The sequence below is a fragment of the Dendropsophus ebraccatus genome, chromosome 14 (assembly GCF_027789765.1).
Source record: "Dendropsophus ebraccatus isolate aDenEbr1 chromosome 14, aDenEbr1.pat, whole genome shotgun sequence".
NCBI lineage: Eukaryota > Metazoa > Chordata > Amphibia > Anura > Hylidae > Dendropsophus > Dendropsophus ebraccatus.
In genome coordinates, this window is record NC_091467.1 from 20,998,040 (window position 1) to 21,017,299 (window position 19,260).

The 19,260-nt window shown below is 45.4% G+C and overlaps 1 protein-coding gene and 1 pseudogene across 1 annotated transcript in view; both read left to right on the forward strand.

Annotated features, from left to right (window-relative positions):
* SKAP1 (src kinase associated phosphoprotein 1) overlaps window positions 1-19,260 on the forward strand; it is a 265,174-nt gene that overhangs the window by 232,480 nt on the left and 13,434 nt on the right. The gene's annotated exons all lie outside the window — the stretch shown is intronic.
* On the forward strand, window positions 13,905-13,971 carry LOC138773662 (U2 spliceosomal RNA; annotated as a pseudogene).

The window sequence follows — 19,260 nt, forward strand, 5'->3', positions numbered from 1 at the left end:
CAGAATTTTGTGTATGAATTGATCAAGCCATACTGCCCCATGTACCTCGTGCCGGTATCTGATACACATGGGTCCCTACACTAAGTCCACACCGTGCCAGTCAGTGGCCATCAACCCCGCAGGCGTGCACAGCCAGGGAACGGGGGCCATGGGACGGCCCTGCGACCCCCATGTCACAGGACCAGACCCAAAAACACCACACCAGAACCTGGCCAGCACCGCCGGCGGAGAAGGTCGCCCCCAAGCAGCACAAGTCTGGATAAGGTATTGCGCTCACCATAGCTGCAGCAAACAGAATGGGAAAAAAACAGGAGGGATTAAAACCATGTGCACTCAGGTGTCTCCTGCTAATTGCGGTCATGTGGGTCTCACCAGGAGGAGTGCAAAACACGGAGAAAAGAGAGAAACAAAATGTGGCTCAGGGAAGAAACAGGACCAGAGGACCTGCGCGGTGGTACACGGGGCAATATGGCTTGATCAATTCATATACAGACACTCTGGTGTTGATTTTTAATATAGGCCTAGCGGCATTAGTATCAGCCATAGATGGGATGTGCAGCCGTTCCACTCTCTCCAGTTCGTATATATATATATATATATATATATATATATATATATATAACCACAATATTAAAATATCAAATTAGTGAACATCATTATGCAAAGTAAAGACAAGAACGTAATTCCCCATATAATGTTACCCAATGACATTCAATTTAAAGGGATGCTCCGGAGTAATAAAATTGTTTAGAGTTAGATAGCTCTGTATCAGACTGGAAGGAATACACCACTTCCTGCAGGACATACAGCAGCTGATAAGTACTGGAAGACTGGAGATTTTTAAATAGAAGTAATTTACAAATCTTTATAACTCCAATTCATTTGAAAACTAATTTTTTTCTCCCTCCAGAGTACCCCTTTAACTCGCATTAGAACAGTACAGCTATTGCTCAGTCATATATATGTTTTACTTCTTTTGACATATTTAATCTCACCTGTTGTATTGTATTGGGGACATACTGTTTAAAGGGAATGTATGATCAGAAAATCTAGTGCAAAACATCAAAAAAGACAAGTATGAAAGATTAGTGCAGATCTAGAAAATGAAGCTACATAGTGGGAAGGGACACAGGGACCTGGGGCACCAACTAGTCTAAATAGTCTCCTACTTATCATCACATACAGGATTACTGTAAAAAGTGACACCGCTATATAAATAAGTCAGGAGCTTCAAAATCAGAGATCAACCTTTTCCTCCCTGTAGGATGACCTCTGCACAGGTCACAGAACATGCCTAGAAACCTCTCCCATTCATGTTAACTAGGTCTGCTTGAGACCAGTGTGCCTATGTATGTGGGACTTGTTGTAAAGCATTTATCTGAATTCTCAGAAAATATCAGCTCAGCATGTTTCAGTATCTGGCTCTAAGGCTGCGTTTCTACAATCCGTTCAATGTATCTGTTTTTAATTGGTTACCTTTAACGGACAGGAAAACGTAGTAAACACTACTTTTCTGTACGTAAATAAAAAATGCATCTGTTTCGTGGAGCCTCATCAAAGAGTCTCGAAACACAGGACTAGCCAGATATCCCTCCGGGAAGGACCCAGCCAATGGGGGGCTCCTGTAAGATAACCACCAAAACCACCATATTAAGTGGCCCTATAAGTCAATGTAATTACAAGGGAGAAACCAAGGTCAGGAATCCATCCACAGACAGCTGTTTCATGGTGTTGCCCCTCATCAGCAGGCGTGTGACTAGCACTCTATTAATTTTCTATCAGGGTGCTGAACACTACGTTTGCGACCTCATAATAAATGAAGAAAGCTCACTAATGCGTTGCTCACTATTCATTCTGGAGACAGTGTTGTCACCATTCTCAGGATCGGTAGGGGCCCAATTGTCAGATGTCTACTGATCAGCATATTATGCCCTGTCCTGTAGAAGAAAGAGAGATGCCACCTTGTACTTCTAGTTTTGTTTTAAATCTTTGCATCACATCTGATAATCCAGTAACCGAAACATGTTTGCACTGGTTCATAGATAAATATTCATATCTGGTAAGGTCTTAGTATAAATTCTTAAAAATTGACGTTAAAAAATACAATTGAGCTGCAGTACCAGACACGACCACTAGAACACTTTGTCTGGTAAGAGCACTGTGGCCCCCTAAAGGGGCTATCCAGGGTTAGGAAAACATAGCCGTCTCCTGTACGAACAACGCCAGTCTGTGGTATTGCAGCTCACTTACAGGACATTAAGGGTGCGTTCACACCTACAGGATCTGCAGCAGATTTGATGCTGTGTTCAGTTATTTAAATTAAATCTGCTGCAGAAAATCAGCTGCAGATCCTGTAGGTGTGAACGCACCATAAAGGGGTTTTCCAGGATTAAAAAAATTAGAAAAAGTAATGAAATTCTCCACCCTTATCTCCCTCTACAGATTCTATCTGAAGCATTTTATACCTCCCTAAACAGTAGATGTGATATTCAGTTCACAGTCATCAGTCATCTTTTTTTTTTAAGTTGTCATGGAAAACACGGCACTTCCTGTGTTTAGACTTATTTTTTTTTTTTTATAGATTCTAAACACAGGAAGTCCTGTGTATCCCAGGTCATCTGAGCGCTCACAGAGAGAAGGCAGTCATGTGACTCATGGACACATTGAGCTGTGACTCTCTGTACTGGCCCGGAACTTCATGTGTTTAGTCTCTTTTTTTTTTTTTCACCAGCACAAGACTAAAAAGTTTCAGGAGACCGGACGTGGATACTAGTAAATATTTTTAAGCTTTTTTTAAAGCATGACAGCAACAAGAAAAAAAAATAGTGAATGTAAATTGCAGACATGCTTTATTTCACATCAACTGTTGGTTTAGTGACATGTTAAACTTCATCTACTTTAAGGCCATGTTCACACAACGTATGTTTTACATAAATCATGGATGTTGTTGCAATTTGCAACAACGGCCGTGATTTATGCAAAGCATAGGTTGCATTAGAATGAATGGAATCCCGGCACATAGTATACACATAGTATACACATAGTACACGCTCCGGTCGAGATTCCATCTGGCCGCACAAAAAACACGTCAGTTTTCTGCGGCCACTATTCATTGAATAGCGGCCGCACAGAAAATGTCAGTGCATACAGTGGAGCGCATGCTCTATTATGTGCAGCAGTGAATTCGGATGTGGACGCACACGGGTGCGCCCGCATCTGAATTCAGCAGAAATGATGATCATACGGCCGGTACTGCAGTACCGGTCGTGATGCTCTTTAGTAACACCAGCCTTTCTGTGACCTGGCTGGGTCACAGAACGGTCGGTGTTATATGCCATAAAGGTGACATGCCTAAAGGTGTTATCTGGTTAGATAAAATACATGTTCAATAATCCCCTCTCCTGGAGGCTAACAATGTGTTCCATACTTATTACTTTATTAGTCTCATTGAGTCTGCTGCTGTCTGCTCAAGTCAGAAAAAACTGTGCAGTTCTCTCCTTCCCCGCTCTAACCCCCCCCCCCCCCCTTCGGAGGCACACCTGGCCGGCTGTAACTGCACTCTGTAATGCCGGGAGGGTTAATCACAGTTCATCACCAACAACATGACCTCAGAGGGGGCTGATCAGCATTACAGAGTGCAGTGACAGCCAGCCAGGGATGCTGTTTACATGAGGGGGGAGAGAGTTCAGAGACTCAGAACTGATGGGGGGGGGGAGAGACTGATAAAGTAATAACTATGGAAACGGATTGTTAGTCTCCAGGAGGGGGGATTATTGAATAGTAATACAGTCTCGGAAAGTCTCTGTATTTTAAGGATATTATCACTTTTATTAGAGTGTTAGGGGAAGCAAAGAGAGGGATGAGTGTATAAAAAAAAAAAGGTGGGGAGTTAGTTTGGGGGCCTCTTATACAATGAGATGATGGAATTCTACAGTAGGAATGGTGCCGGTGTAGCAGGACAGAGCCAAAAAGAATTTTACTGAAGTCCCACAGTTATAATTAGATTCCTCAGCTGACGTGTTTTGATCTATAAGATCCTCGTAGTATAAGGTAACTCATACAATTTCACTCTTATATACATGCATAAGGGAGACGTGTGACAGCCATTCCTCTGGTCTCACTTCCGTGGAAGGAGGAGTTGACCTAATGATCAGAAAAATAATAACAAATGTGATAGATATAAAAGCCATACAAAAATGTATTTATTTATTTAATTTTATTTTATTTGTATAGCGCACACAGATTCCACAGCGCTTCCCCTATCTGTATGTTTTTTGGGTGTGGGAGGAAACTGGAATACCCGGAGGAAACCCACGCAAACACGGAGAGAACATATTCTGATAACAAACAAGCATGTATCAGTGTGAATATATTTCGTACTGTACAATAAATCACTCCTATGGCTCACACGTCGGGGAGGAAATGTCTCTTTTTTTTTATTTCTTTTTATTTTACCGATTAAATGTGACTACCTAGGATGGCAAAAAGTGCCACTTAGGGATGGTCCGAACCTGGTTTCGGGTCGGGTTCGTATGAACCCGAACCCTCGGCAATGATTCCCGCTGTCTGCCCGCTCCGTGGAGAGAGTGGATACAGCGGGAGGACCGCCTGGAAAACTGGGATACAGCCATAACCATAGGCTGTATCCCAGTTTTCCAGGCGGTCCTCCCGCTGTATCCACCCACTGCACGGATCGGGCAGACAGCGGGAATCTGTTGCCGAGCGTTCGGGTTCATACGAACCCGACCAGAAACCAGGTTCGGACCATCCCTAAGTGGCACTTTTTGCCATCCTAGGTAGTCACATTTAATCGGTAAAATAAAAAGAAATAAAAAAAAAGAGACCTTTCCTCCCCGACGTGTGAGCCATAGGAGTGATTTACTACTTACTTACTATTTTTTTTGTATGTGGAGAACATGACACTCCGGTATGGCTTTAGGCCATCACACATCATAACCACTTTAAGGCTGCGTTCACACTACGTATATTTCAGTCAGTATTGCAACCAAAGCCAGGAGTGGATTAAAAACACAGAAAGGATCTGTTCACACAATGTTGAAACTGAGTGGATGGCCGCCATATAACAGTAAATAACGGCCATTATTTCAGTATAACAGCTGTTGTTCTAAAATAACAGCAAATATTTGCCATTAAATGACGGCCATCCACTCAATTTCAACATTGTGTGAACAGATCCTTTCTGTGTTTTTAATCCACTCCTGGTTTTGGTTGCAATACTGACTGAAATATACATATACTGACTGAAATATACGTAGTGTGAACGCAGCCTGAAAAAAATAAATAATAATGTTTTCCTTCCTGGGAAAACCCCTTTAACTTTTCCCACACTTTTTCCTGAACTTGAATGTGAACCAGACAGCTCCGGCGTGTTACAGTGCACTTAGTGCCACCTGCTGAACGTTCTCTATACTGACATTCTGGAAATAGAATAGCATAACCATATTCTCCTATATTACTATTATTACATGTAAACCGTCCAAAGACTAAATGAATTCCCACAGGTGACATCCATATAGTATAGTATATATACTATAGTGTATATGTGTATGTATGTATGTATATATATACATATATATTATAGTAGTCATTCACGAGACTTCAGGTTATATCGATCTAGCATAGTATAAATAGCATATATTATATAGTGTGTGTGTGTGTGTGTGTGTATATGTATATATATATATATATATATATATATATATATATATATATATTATATATATATATATATATATATATATATATATATATAATGTATGTATCCCTTAGTAGCAAAATATTGTGGACAAAAAGCCTTGTTTGTATTTGTTATTTTACTTATTTATAAAATAATAAACATTAATTACTAAACGGACTTGATGAAGTTGAATAGTTGAATTACCGTCAGATCTTCCCTTGGCTCTGTAATTGATATTCTATATGTTTTCTCCAGAAGTGAGCCACAACTGGTAGGAACACTCAATAAAAGCAGCCCGGTCCTAGACTACAGTAATAATACAGTATATTGATACTGGGTGAGTGCTGAGGGAAAACCTGCAATATCTGCTTTACTGAAATGTTTTGATTCTGATGGTTCTGGGGGAAAAAAATCTTAATATAATTTCTATATTGCTGAATAAGATATTACCAGAGTTAATCCCTTGCCAGTCCTAAAATAATAAAGATTACTATACCCAAGTTTAAATCCCCATGTGGGGGAGCATACAGAACCAGAAATCAACCACTTTTATTAAAGAAAATACATTATTGAGCTCCCTCCAGCCCCGGTTACTGTCAACAGGAAAGTATATAAATCAGCAATTAAAGGCGGTCACTCCAATTATCTCCACAAAGAATCCATTGTAACATAATAATACAACTGCTCAGATGGGAGCCCTGCGTCTAACCTGGCTCTCCTTTTCCTCTGTGGCGGCATTACCGATCTGTAAGAAATGGGATGATGCAGAGATCAATAGCTTCCAAAAACCAGGGTGTTCTGCAGTTTGCTGTCCATGTCGTGTCCATGTGTTGTCTTTGGTTCAGACATAGGTCCCCTGACCCATTGTCCCCCTTGTTGGGCACAGTCATAGTACTTCCTGTTATCTTATACTTCCAAAGTAGTTTACACACACATCCTTGCGCACACACACACACACACACACACACACACACACACATATACTCATCTTTGAAACCGTAAGCCAACAAGTAGACTATTTCACCCCTGCAGAAGCTGGTATGTAGCTAGTGAAACATGTGGGGACTCTAATTGTCTTTCCTCTCTATGGTCTATAACAATTTCTCATTTATTGCTTATAAATTAGGAAACATTGAGGAGGCGTTTAAAGGGGTTGTTCAGCGAAAAATTATTTCTTTCAAATCAACTAGTGTCAGAAAGTTATAGATTTGTAATATACCTCTATTTAAAAATCTCAAGTCTTCCCTTAATTATAAGCTGCTGGATGTTCTGCAGGAAATATTGTTTTATTTACATTCAGACACAGTGCTCTCTGCTGCCACCTCTGGCCGAGACATTACCTGTCCAGAGCAGAGTTTTCTATGGGGATTTGCTACTGCTCTGGACAGTTCCTTACATGGACAGAGGTGGCAGCAGAGAGCACTGTGTCTGAATGTAAATAAAACAACACTTCCTGTAGGACATACAGTAGCTAATAAGTATGGGAAGACTTGAGATTTTTAATTTAAGTAAATGATAAATCTATATAACTTTCTGATGACAGTTGATTTGAAAGAAAAAAAAATCGCTGGACAACCCCTTTAAGTTTATGATTTTTTTTTGTTCATTGTGGAGCAATAGCAATGTAGTTGTTACAAAAATAGACATAGAAACAGATGCATTTGCTCCTTCATGGTTGATCTCAGTCTCTATTACATGAGGCAGTTATGGTATTCATAGTTGATCTAATGTATGAGTATTAGATGTAGTGCTTTTCTATAAATGTGCATTACATCTCTGTAACTGTGCTTGGTGGGTGGGCTCTTCATAGGATGGACATAGAAAGTTTGTCACATCTGAAATCATCTCTCTTCTCATCTGCCCCGTGTCTTCAGTTACTTAAAAGGTGCCTGTTGTTTTGCACAATTTTGTTGTGATAAAATTGGTGGAAAAGTGATTTTTAGTGCTCTCACTGCTGATATTACGCCTCCATATGCAAAGCTATTTGTCAGTCTCTCCATTTTGAGGACCAGAGCTGGACTGTTCATCAGCAAGACACACACAGGTTTTTCCGTTGCCTCACATGTTTGGCCAATCACAGCACTTATTTCTTACTACTATGACATTACATAGTGCTGGTGTAAGTGCTCTGAAGTCAACGGGCTGGCTCTGTGCTAGGGGATGATGGGGTTCCTGTACAGACTTTGCAAGGTGCTATGTAAGAAGAAAGAAACAGTGAGAGCACAAGGAAGGAGTTTACATTAAGCACTGAGCTTCTACAATGACAGGAAAACCTTGATTTACTTTTCTGGGACAGTGAAAATCCACTGGAGACTCACAGATTACAGGTAGCGAGCCAAAGTTCTCCTTCTTCTGCATATAGAAATGAATAAGCTCCTTCCTCCTTTCCTGTGTTGTTTTGTTGTTCGTCTGTTACTAGAGTTTTCCCCTAACTGTAGGAAGTTAAAGGAGAAGTCCATGCCTACCACAGCTTCTCACCAAATCCCAAATCCTGTGGCTCGTGCATCTTGGTTTCCAGGAGCCTCCCCTGGGAGCACGTGGAGACACGTACGGATGAGGAAGGTAGGGTGGTGCTCTTGAAGGGCCGCATCGCTGCGCATCTTTTCACCTTTGCCTCATTTTACTTACCTACGACGGGCCAAGCTCGTGCCCTATCCGCGATGCTGGAGCTCCTGGACGACTTTTCAGAGGGGATGCTGGTGCTGGGGGGAGACTTTAACATAGTGTTGGACCCTCAGTTGGACACCTCCGCGGGTCGTACACATTTCAGTCAGGCAACAATGGGGCGCATTAGTAATACACTGCATGACCACAGGTTGGTGGACACATGGCGCCTCTGCCATCCCAGGGACCGAGATTACACGTTCTTCTCCCAGGCCCACAATGTCTATTCTAGGCTTGACTACTTCTTTCTTCACCACCGAGACCTCGGCTTACTGAACCGGGCACTGATTGACAGCATCACATTCTCAGATCATGCCCTGGTGGTGGTCAGTCTGTCACTACCGGCTCTCCAACGGCCTCAGTGGCAATGGAGACTAAATTCATCTCTTCTCCAGGACGTGGTGGTCAGGAAAGACGTGGAAACCACACTGACACATTACTTCCAAGACAACTTAGCGACGGAGACGTCCCCAACAGTGGTGTGGGAAGCACATAAATGTGTGGTGAGGGGAGTGCTGGTGAAACACGGGGCTCGCCTTAAGAAGAATAGGACCCTGAAAACAATGAAGCTACTAGATCAATTGAGAGAGCTCGAAGTGGCTCATAAGGGGGCCCAGACCCAGGATTGCACTGCTGCTCTCATTCAGAAGCGTGATGAATTGCGTGCCCACTTGCTTCACAACGCCAAAGCCACCCTGTCTAAGTGCAGACACTTTTATTATGAACATGGTAACAAACCTGGCAGAGCGTTGGCTAGGGCGTTGCGTAGCGCAACAGGCAAGGTCTTACATCCCTAAGATACAGACTGGTCAGGGCACAACGGCACATCTCCCTGATGATATCGCTGGCGCGTTCCGAGATTTTTACGCAGACCTATATTCCATTGATGGATCCAACCCGAATGTAATGAGTGGGGGTTTTAGGGAGCGCATTCAGCGTTATCTTACGGAGTCAGGCCTCTGCCACTTAGAGTCTGGTGCGCTGGAGGGCCCGGAGGAGCCCATTTCCCAAACAGAGCTCTCTCTGGCCATTAAGGAATCCCCTACGGGTAAAACCCCAGGCCCTGACGGCCTATCTTTGGCCTATTACAAATCTTTCCAAGACCTTCTAGCTCCACATTTCCTGCTGGCCTTTAACTCGATCTCTGGCTCGGGAGCATTGCCCCCGGATTCCACACGCGGCACATTGCTGTAATCCCTAAGGAGGGAAAGGATCCCTCACAATGCGGCAGCTACCGCCCCATCTCGTTATTAAACGTGGACTTAAAACTATTCTCTCAAATTTTGGCAACCCGTCTCTCCACCTTGCTGGGGGGAGTCGTTCACTCTGATCAGGTGGGTTTCATGCCGGGCAGAGAGGCAAGGGACAACACCATAAAGGCCATTGACCTTATCCATAAAGCTAAGACCACGGATTTGCCTCTTATGCTCCTGTCTACTGACGCCGAGAAGGCATTTGATAGGGTCAATTGGCCCTTCATGATGGAGGTGTTGCGATATTTAGGCCTGGGTCCCAACTTTATGAAATGGATCGCTGCGCTATACAGCAACCCCTCTGCCAAGGTGAGAGTGAACGGCCTCCTCTCAGAGGACTTTGCAATAAGAAATGGCACAAGACAGGGTTGCCCATTATCCTCCCTCATCTTCATTTTAACCCTAGAACCCTTGCTTTGCAAAATTAGGACTAACCCGGATATCGGGGGGGGTGCCTGTGCGCGGCACCACCCACAAAGTGGCGGCTTACGCTGACGACTTGTTATTTTTTATTTCCAACCCGGTCGTCTCTCTGCCCAACCTGATGACTGATCTCGAGACGTTCTCCCAGCTGTCCAACTATAAGATTAATTTCTCAGAGGCCCTTAATATCGGCCTGCCAGGTGGGTTGGTGTCGTCGCTCAGGTCCTCCTTCCGGTTCCGATGGGCCTCTTCAGCTATCCGCTATTTGGGAATCTCTCTCCCGGCGGACCTTACCAAATTATATGCTTTAAACTTTCCGCCCCTTCTCGCCAAGATACAGGGACAGTGCGCGGTGTGGACCCGGGGGTTTTTCTCCTGGTTTGGTAGATGCTCGATTCTCAAAATGAACATCCTCCCCAAGCTCCTCTATTTCTTCCAGTGCATCCCGACTCGCATTCCCACATCCTTTTTCAAGACGCTCACCTCCATGCAGATTAAATTTATATGGAACAATCAACACCCTCGCCTCCGGCGGACAGTTCTGCACCGCCCTAAGAATGCTGGAGGCCTCGGCCTGCCCGACTTTCGAGCTTACCATACAGCGGCCCTGCTGACTCGAGTTATTGATTGGTGCCGCCACGCAGATACTAAGCCCTGGGTGGGTCTAGAGCAGTCCTTCACCAGCACTCCTCTCAAATGCACCCCGTGGATACACCTATCGCATTTGGTCAGATTGAGGTCACACCCCACTATTGGCCCCACCCTACTGGCATGTGCTAGCTCCTCCTGCCGCTCCTACCTTCTCCCGCTACATTCTGCTCAATTCCCGATCTTGGGGAATCCGATGTTTGCCCCTGGGGTGGAGGACCCGGTCTTTCGGGCCTGGGCGACAGCGGGGAAATGCAGAGTGGACACGTTCCTGACGGGTGCCGACTGGGCCTCCCCCGTGACACTGCAGACGCAGACAGACCCGGTCCCCCTGGGTTCATGGCGCGTGGCCCAACTGCGCCACTTTCTGCTCACTCTACCTGATCCCTCCTCTTTTGACACCTCTAGGACCCACTTTGAAGCTCTTTGCCTAGACTCCGGCCCGCTGAGACACTCCCTCTCCCTCACATACTCTGCTCTTCTGTCCCCCCCGGACCAGCCCCCTCCTGACTATTTGCTAAATAGGAGACCGACCTGAACTTGACACTCACCCCACAACAGAGAGAACGCATCCTAATTTTGGTACACAAGTCGTCCTTGAGCTCCGCCTTGCAAGAAACGGGCTATAAAATACTGACCTGTTGGTACAGAGTGCCTACTAAGTTACATTCAATCTGGCCTCGGGTGCATCCGGTGTGCTGGCGGTGCGGTGCTTCTGAGGGCACCCACCTGCACGTTTTTTGGTCATGCCCTGTCTTGAAGCCCTTTTGGGATTTGGTGAAGGGAGTTACACGCCAGGTAACTGGTAGCCAGCTGGAACTAACTCCGTCCCTTTTCCTCTTGCACCACTGTGCACTCCCAATCTCTAAATATAGGAAATCTCTCCTGCGCTTTCTGGTCATGGCCGCGAGGGCATGTGTCCCTCTTTATTGGAAAAAGGGCATCCCCCCGCCAATATCCCTGTGGGTCTCCAAGGTTAATGATCTCATGTACATGGAGGACCTCACCTCCTCCTTGCATAATACTCAAGACAAGTTTCGCAACACCTGGTTTGCCTGGATGTCCTTCAAGGACACTCTGGAATACGCTGCTTTGGTGAGCGATCCATCTTCAGATTGACCCCCCCCCCGCCCTGGGGACCCACAGAATGTTGTCGGTTGCCTGGCTCCCCCCCTGGCGCGACCAGGGGCTTCCCTCAAACCCGTGCGCTGGAGGTGGGGACGTTTCCTGGCCCCTTTCCCCTCCTCCTTCCCCCCCCCCCCCCTGCCCGGGCGTATGTTCCAGTGTGCGACTGTGTTTGTCTCCCTCCCCTCTCTTCCATTGTCTTCCCCCTCTCCCCTTTCGTTTTTGCCCCCCCCCCTCCCTTCTGTTGCTCTCCCACTTCCCCTCCCCCCTCCCCTCCCCCCCCCCCCCCCCCTTCCTCCTTCACCCGCTCCCAGCCTGTCCCCTTGGGTGCGGTCTCTTTCTCCTTTATGCATAAAATGTCTGGGGGACGGGGTGGGCTGGGCCTCCCTGCCAGGTCCGCGGGCCGCGGTACATTGTCTGTGCCCTTCGGTTTCTGTATGATATGCAACTGTTGATTCTATTATTTGTTACCTCTGTGCACCCTGCTCTCCTTCTTTTTGGCTGGCTTGCTGGGTCTGGCGGGCGTGTTGCCGCGCCTCTCCCGTGTTCTCAGTAAATAAAGAATTAAAAAAAAAAAAAAGAAGTCTAGCGAAATTCAAAAATGTAAGGCAGGGTAGAGCAGGAAAATAATAAAGTACTTACCTGTCCTTGTGCCCCGTAGCGCTGCTCCCGGATCCTGTTGACAGCTGCTGCTGTCCTGCACCAGTAATTACCTGCACCCCTCTGCTTTGCTCCCTTTTTTGAATTTCGCGGGACTTCTCCTTTAACTGCCGAATGCAAATGGTGGCCATTTGCATTGTGCATGGTGGAACTGCACCCTCTTCAAAGTTGTACCTTGCACAACTCTGCTCCCCATCGCCAGCCCTGCATCAAACTGCAACATGACCTCATTCACTAGAACAGGAAGAAGAACTTTTTATGCTCAGGATCGGCCAATAGTATCTTATCAAAGTCATTGTTGAAGCTGAGCTGCATTAATCCAGCACGGTCACTACACAGTGTATGGAGCTATCTGCTGCTGGCTCTGCTCACTATGTATGATAGTTCTGGGGCGCTAATGAGCAGCTGATAACAAGGGTGCCAGGTTTCAGGCCTCCCCTCCGATCAGATAGTGACGGTCTTTAAGGATAGACCGTCAATAAAAAAAAAATCTTATCAAGCCCATTTATCTGGCATATGACTAGACATGGGATGAGCGAATTTAGAGTACTAGCCAAGCGCTTCGCTAGGCTCGGTGGTCGGCTAGTCAGCCTGCTGCCTTTGAACTCTGTGCAGCTCCTCTCCGGGTGCCTGGGAAAGCTGGATCCAGTCCTGGGAAACTGGAAAGTTTTAGCTTAACTTAGCAGAGTTTTTTTTTTTTCAATTAAGGGTTTGAAAAATAAAATAAGGGAAGAAAGTATATGCAGAATAGCTCTCACACCTGTTAAGCAAAAAGATGTCCCTTCAAGTTAAGTCTCACTCAATCTAGGAGCCTCAAAACATTGACTGGGAATTTTTTGCCAAACCAAACAGTCTCTCCAAAATGAAAGATTTTTGGCTTGGCATAAAATCCCCAGTCAATGTTTTGAGGCTCCTAGATTGAGTAAGGGCCCTATTACACGGGACGATGTTTGATAGAATTTGGACCTATTTTTATTGTGTATTGTTTGCAAATGGTTTTCATGGAACAAGACGTCGCTTGGTCGTTCGCAGTAGCGACAAACGCAATAGCGACGACAAGCCGACCGCAAGAATGTTGATAAGTAACGATCATCGTTCTGTGTAATTGGGTAAACTATTTCAGGTCGTTCGCCATAGCGGTCGTTTGAGATTGTTGATCGTTGAAAAATCGCTTTGTGTAGTAGTACCCTAAGACTTGAGTTGAAGGGACATCTCTTTGCTCAAGAGGTGTGAAAGCTATTTAGCATTTTCTTGCTTCCAAGAATTCTCTATGGAGCAGCAATGGTCTGTAAGTCTCCATACGTCTTTATGACAAACTCTCCTTAATAAGAGTTAGTAAACCCTTTGGCCCACTAAAATAAAATATATTCATATACGCAAACCTGTATTAACATTACCACCATCATCTGTTACACCAAACCATAAGATCTAAAATCGCTTCTTAGCCTTTTGGCTAAGATCAAGTGTAGTATCTGTTCTTAAGTGAGCAGAGAACCACATAGATGGAATAGGGGTTGAGGGGTGGGCTGTAGGACAGAGCAGCCTCCCCAAAATACCATGACCATCTGCAGGGCCGATTCTAGCTTTTCTGCTGCCTGAGGCGAAAATTAAAATGGCGCCCCCCCCCGTCCCCCGATACTAGAGTCAATTGTGTAGGAACTATTCTCACGTATTCTCACGTCGATACCTCAGCTATTAGTAATCTTATTATTTTCTCATTATGTATTATGATGTTCTGCAGAATCTCATCATACACCTCAGCTGCTGCAGAACCTCATCATACACCTCAGCTGCTGCAGAACCTCATCATACACCTCAGCTGCTGCAGAACCTCATCATACACCTCAGCTGCTGCAGAATCTCATCATACACCTCAGCTGCTGCAGAACCTCATCATACACCTCAGCTGCTGCAGAACCTCATACTACACCTCAGCTGCTGCAGAACATCATACTGCACCTCAGATGCTGCAGAATCTCATCATACACCTCAGCTGCTGCAGAATCTCATCATACACCTCAGCTGCTGCAGAACATTTTAATACACCTCAGCTGCTGCAGAACCTCATCCTACACCTCAGCTGCTGCAGAACCTCATCCTACACCTCAGCTGCTGCAGAACCTCAAATACCTCTTACTTTATAAAGAACCAGTCATGTAATTATTGTACTACAAGTTCCAGCATATAGAGGGGCTGAGGATCCAGACAAGCTGTGCGCTTCATTACTAACTAGTGTGCACAGCATGGCAGCTCCACACTATTTAGCAGTATAGTGTGGTATATAGCAGCACATGTGTATATGTACACTGTAGTATATTGGTGGAGGGGGTAGTATATAGTAGCAAATGTATATATGTACACTGAGGCATAGTGGTGCAGGTGGTATATAGCAGCACATGTGGATATATGGGTACACTGGGGCATAGTGGTGGTATATAGCAGCACATGTGGATGTATATGTATACTGGGGCCCCCAGGGTACATATATATCCACATGTGCTGCTATTTACCATCTGCACCACTATGCCTCAGACTAGGGTATACAGTGGGGTATAGTAGGGGGGGGGGGTGGCTGGAGTCCAGCACAGGAGGAGCACACACTGACAGGATACCACAGGGCTCTGCTACTGTTATCAGCATACAGCCTCTACATCACCCAGATAGGCATTAAGCTGTCACAAGGACGCATGATGTGCTTTCCAGTGTGCACACACTCCAATCTTCACACTCCACTGCCTGGACGGGCTCTGACTGGGCTCATACACCGAGCACAACACAGCTGTAATGCCTGAGCTACAGATCTTGCTCTGGCTTACACATGGCTCCCTCCTGGGCTCTGAGACCTGACCCCCACCCTCCAGATGATCCCCCCATCCCCCACTACAATCAATCACCACCCTCAGCCTCCCCCCCCCCTGCCCTGTTATCATACTCACTGGGGAAGAGGAGGGATCAGCATGTGGAGCCGCTGTGGCCGGCTGTGCAGGCTCTTCCAATCCTCAGGAAGACTGCCAGGTGACGTCACACATCAGAGAGACGGAGCCCGGCAGTTCCTGGGGAGGGCGGCAGGGGGCGGCCAGGCACTCAGCACTGATAGGGGTCGGGGCTGCTGTCATTTTAGTGAAGATAAACTTCACTAAAATGACAGCGGCAGAGAAGATTCTGCCGCCCCCTGGAGGATCACAGGAGCTGCCGCCTGAGGCAGAAGCCTCAGTCTGCCTCATGGCAGAAACGGGCCTGACCATCTGGATCTAGGCCATGGGGTTTGAGAGGGTTGAGAATCGAGATGCAGAAGTGCCCTGGGAGTTGTGACCCCAGGGTACCTGAACTAACTGTGTGGTCCACCCACTGAGAGATGGCACAGAGCACGCACCTTTAGCTTTCCTTCTTCTGGCTGTTGAGAGCCACCAATTTTTATAGATTTGGCCAGACGTCCGGGCTGTACTTCCTGGTACACATCTGATTCTTTTTATTTTTGTCACTGTGTGTTTACTTTTCCACGTCTGTATGTCACAAGGATCTTACGGGTTGCGGTCACTAATTAGGGGACTCCCTGGAAGTCTAGGGGAGGCATGTATGGCCATCTGCACCCCCACTTCTCCTTCGGGAGATACCACCTTTGATTGGATAAGGCGAACAGAGAACACTTGAGCTGACGCCTTGACGTGATCAGTAGGCATTTCTGGTCTTCTCTTGGCTTTGGCTGAGAGAGGACATTTGTCCTGGACCTTTGCAGGTGCCTTTTGGCCCCGGAAGGCAAATTGGTGTGTTGGGGGCCTATCTTTTTTAAGAGTGTGCTTGCGATAGACCGCATCCTTGTGCACTTTTTTGTGTTGCACGCTACCCTTTTTTTCTTTTTTAGCGCACACTTCGAAACTCAATAAAAAACAAGAAAACTATAAAACCCAGACGAGATTTCTTACAGAAGCTTTCTGGTTATTTTCCTTACTGGGAACGATTCAGAATTTGCCTTCCCTAAGGGACTAACACATGGAAACCTGGCTCCCTGTATCTACTGTATCATCTTCTGTTGTTGCTCAATGTGAGCGGGGCATTTTTATTACTTTCCTTTAATTGATTATATATGCAGTAAACTCAATTTCATGCCATAAACATAGAGGGAAATGTTAAATGTTTGTTTAATCTTTCAACTTAACCAAATTAAAAACATATATTGTGCTCAAATGAATATGTTTGGATGGCCCATATTATCTAAGTAAATTACCATTAGACATGTATAGGCTTAAAGAGGATATGTTACAAATGTTCTGCATAATGATGCTCATGTTAAATACAGCTTGAGGTAATGGAGAGCAGTTCTCCAACTCATATAGGTGGACGTTTGCATAAAATATTCAACAGTTATTGAATAATTACAGTTAAAGTGAATGTACCGTCAGTGGCACATGGAGAATTGGAGTTGACTCGAATGGAGCGGGGTTTTCCTCACACTGAGGGCAGGCTGGCCTGCCTCCATTTCTTCACCCCTGGCCGATGCCCGGGAATTGAATGGCAGGAACCGGGCCACAGTGCAAAAAAGGACCTTGGCACCGGCTTCCCCGTGCTAGCGCCGTTCTATCTATGTGAAAAGCTGATGGTACATTCGCTTTAACATTTATCAACCATCTAAAGTGAGTCTAGAAGTGGTTATCCCTCACTAGAAGAATTAGAAGACCACAGTTTAGACCAAGAAGTTGGATGTAGCCCTAAGGCTGTCTGGAAAACATGGATACAGAAAAAGGCCAAAGGCTGTATCCACGTTTTCCAAGACTCCGTAGGGCTGCATCCAACTTCTTCGTCCACTGGTAATTAAATGCAGAGCATTCAGGTTTAGACAAACCCGAGCATTCTCAAGGATTGCTCGGTTCTAGTAGTGATGTAAAGCTGAAATAACTTGGTTGTCTTATTCACACAAGCAGCAAGTGGTAAAGACTTGTGATTACAGCAGCCTCAGCCATCTAAAGTGAACCTAGAAGTTTAGGCAATAGCAATATTCTTTAATGGGCCCTAGATTAAATTCAAGCTGGACTTAAAGCGGAACTGTCATTTCAGGGTCATTTTTCTAAAAACAATAAATATCTATAGTACAAGCGATTTTAACAGAGCATTATAGCAGCAGTTTGTATAGCTGAATGTAAGTGCAGGCACATTATAGCATCATGGTGTATAGCTGAGTGTAAGTACAGGCACATTATAGAAGCAGTGTGTATAGCTGAGTGTAAGTACAGGCACATTATAGAAGCAGTGTGTATAGCTGAGTGTAAGTGCAGGCACATTATAGAAGCAGTGTGTATAGCTGAGTGTAAGTGCAGGCACATTATAGCAGCAGTGTGTATAGCTGAGTGTGAGCGCAGGAACATTATAGCAGGAATGGAGAGGATGCAAAACACAAGGGCTAACAGAGACTGCAGGGAGCATGAAGGAATGGGCAGAGCAGATGTGGGCACAGTATAACAGCGCTCTCTGTCCGGGGAGAGAGGGGTTACAGCTATGAAGAGATTACCTCCACAGTCCTGTCCCCTGATGTAAGCCCCAGCCTGAAGTGGATCTGCTATGATTTGGAAGGTGAGGGAGACTTCCTGGGTCAGAGAACAGTGCTGTAGACCCCACTATGCAGACCATGCCCCTCTCCCACTCCCCCTCCCACCCAGTACAGGGAGCTCTTAAACCAAAGCAATGCTCTTAAACCAAGTGACAATTTAGAAAAACTGTGATCTCTTCTTGCAAAGCGCTCTCAATCCAAGTTACTCTTAAAGGGGTTATCCAGTGCTACAAAAACTTGGCCAATTTCTTAAAGAGACAACACGACTCTTGTCTCCAGTTCAGGTGCACTTTGCAATTAAGCTCCATTCACTTCAATGGAACTGAGCATCAAAACCTGCACCCAAGTTGGAGACAAGAGTGGTGCTGTCTCTGGAAGAAAGTGGCCATGTTTTTGTAGCGCTGGATAACCCCTTTAAACCAGGGGTACCACAGTATTAGGTTTCACAAGGAGTCTTATAAATGAGAAAAAAAAGTTTTTACCCAAAATGTCCTAAAACCCACAATGCTGATTTCACATGCTGAAACAGTTAGAAATAGGGACATAAAGCAAAAATAACTAATAATCCACAAAGGTTGCCTGTAGAAATACGTGACAACTGGCAAAGCAGGCGGTCTCTTAACACAGTGTGCTGGATGAAAAGTGCAATATTATAGCAATAGTGACTATAAAATAGTCACAGTTCCACTGTATCTGTAAAGGTGAGCTCACATATGTCTAATCTATCATTGTAGTCTCCTTCCACCATGGTTGCACCAGATCTTTAAAGGGGTTATCCAGCGCTACAAAAACATGGCCACTTTCTTCCAGAGACAGCCCAACTCTTGTCTCCAACTTGGGTGGGGTTTTGCTGCTCAGTTCCATTGAAGTGAATGGGGATTAATTGCAAACCGCACCTGAACTGGAGACAAGATTCGTGTGGTCTCTGAAAGAAAGTGGCCATGTTTTTGTAGCACTGGATAACCCCTTTAACTGATTTTCCACACCACACCCTACTCGATCCTATGGAGCATTGGAGAAAACGCTGGGTGCAATGCATCATCTTGCATCTGGCTTATCCGCCACTGGTGGCTCCAGATCACAGGACGTATGCGAATAAACCCTTAGGTGTCGGGCAACTTCCTTTTGAAAGAAGTATGAAAAACAGCTGGTTCTAAAGCGAGAGGCTTCAGAAAGGTCCGGCACAGTGTGAAGTTTTTATTTTGCCCCGGACATACACTTTACCCTTTGAACACCGTTTTCCATAT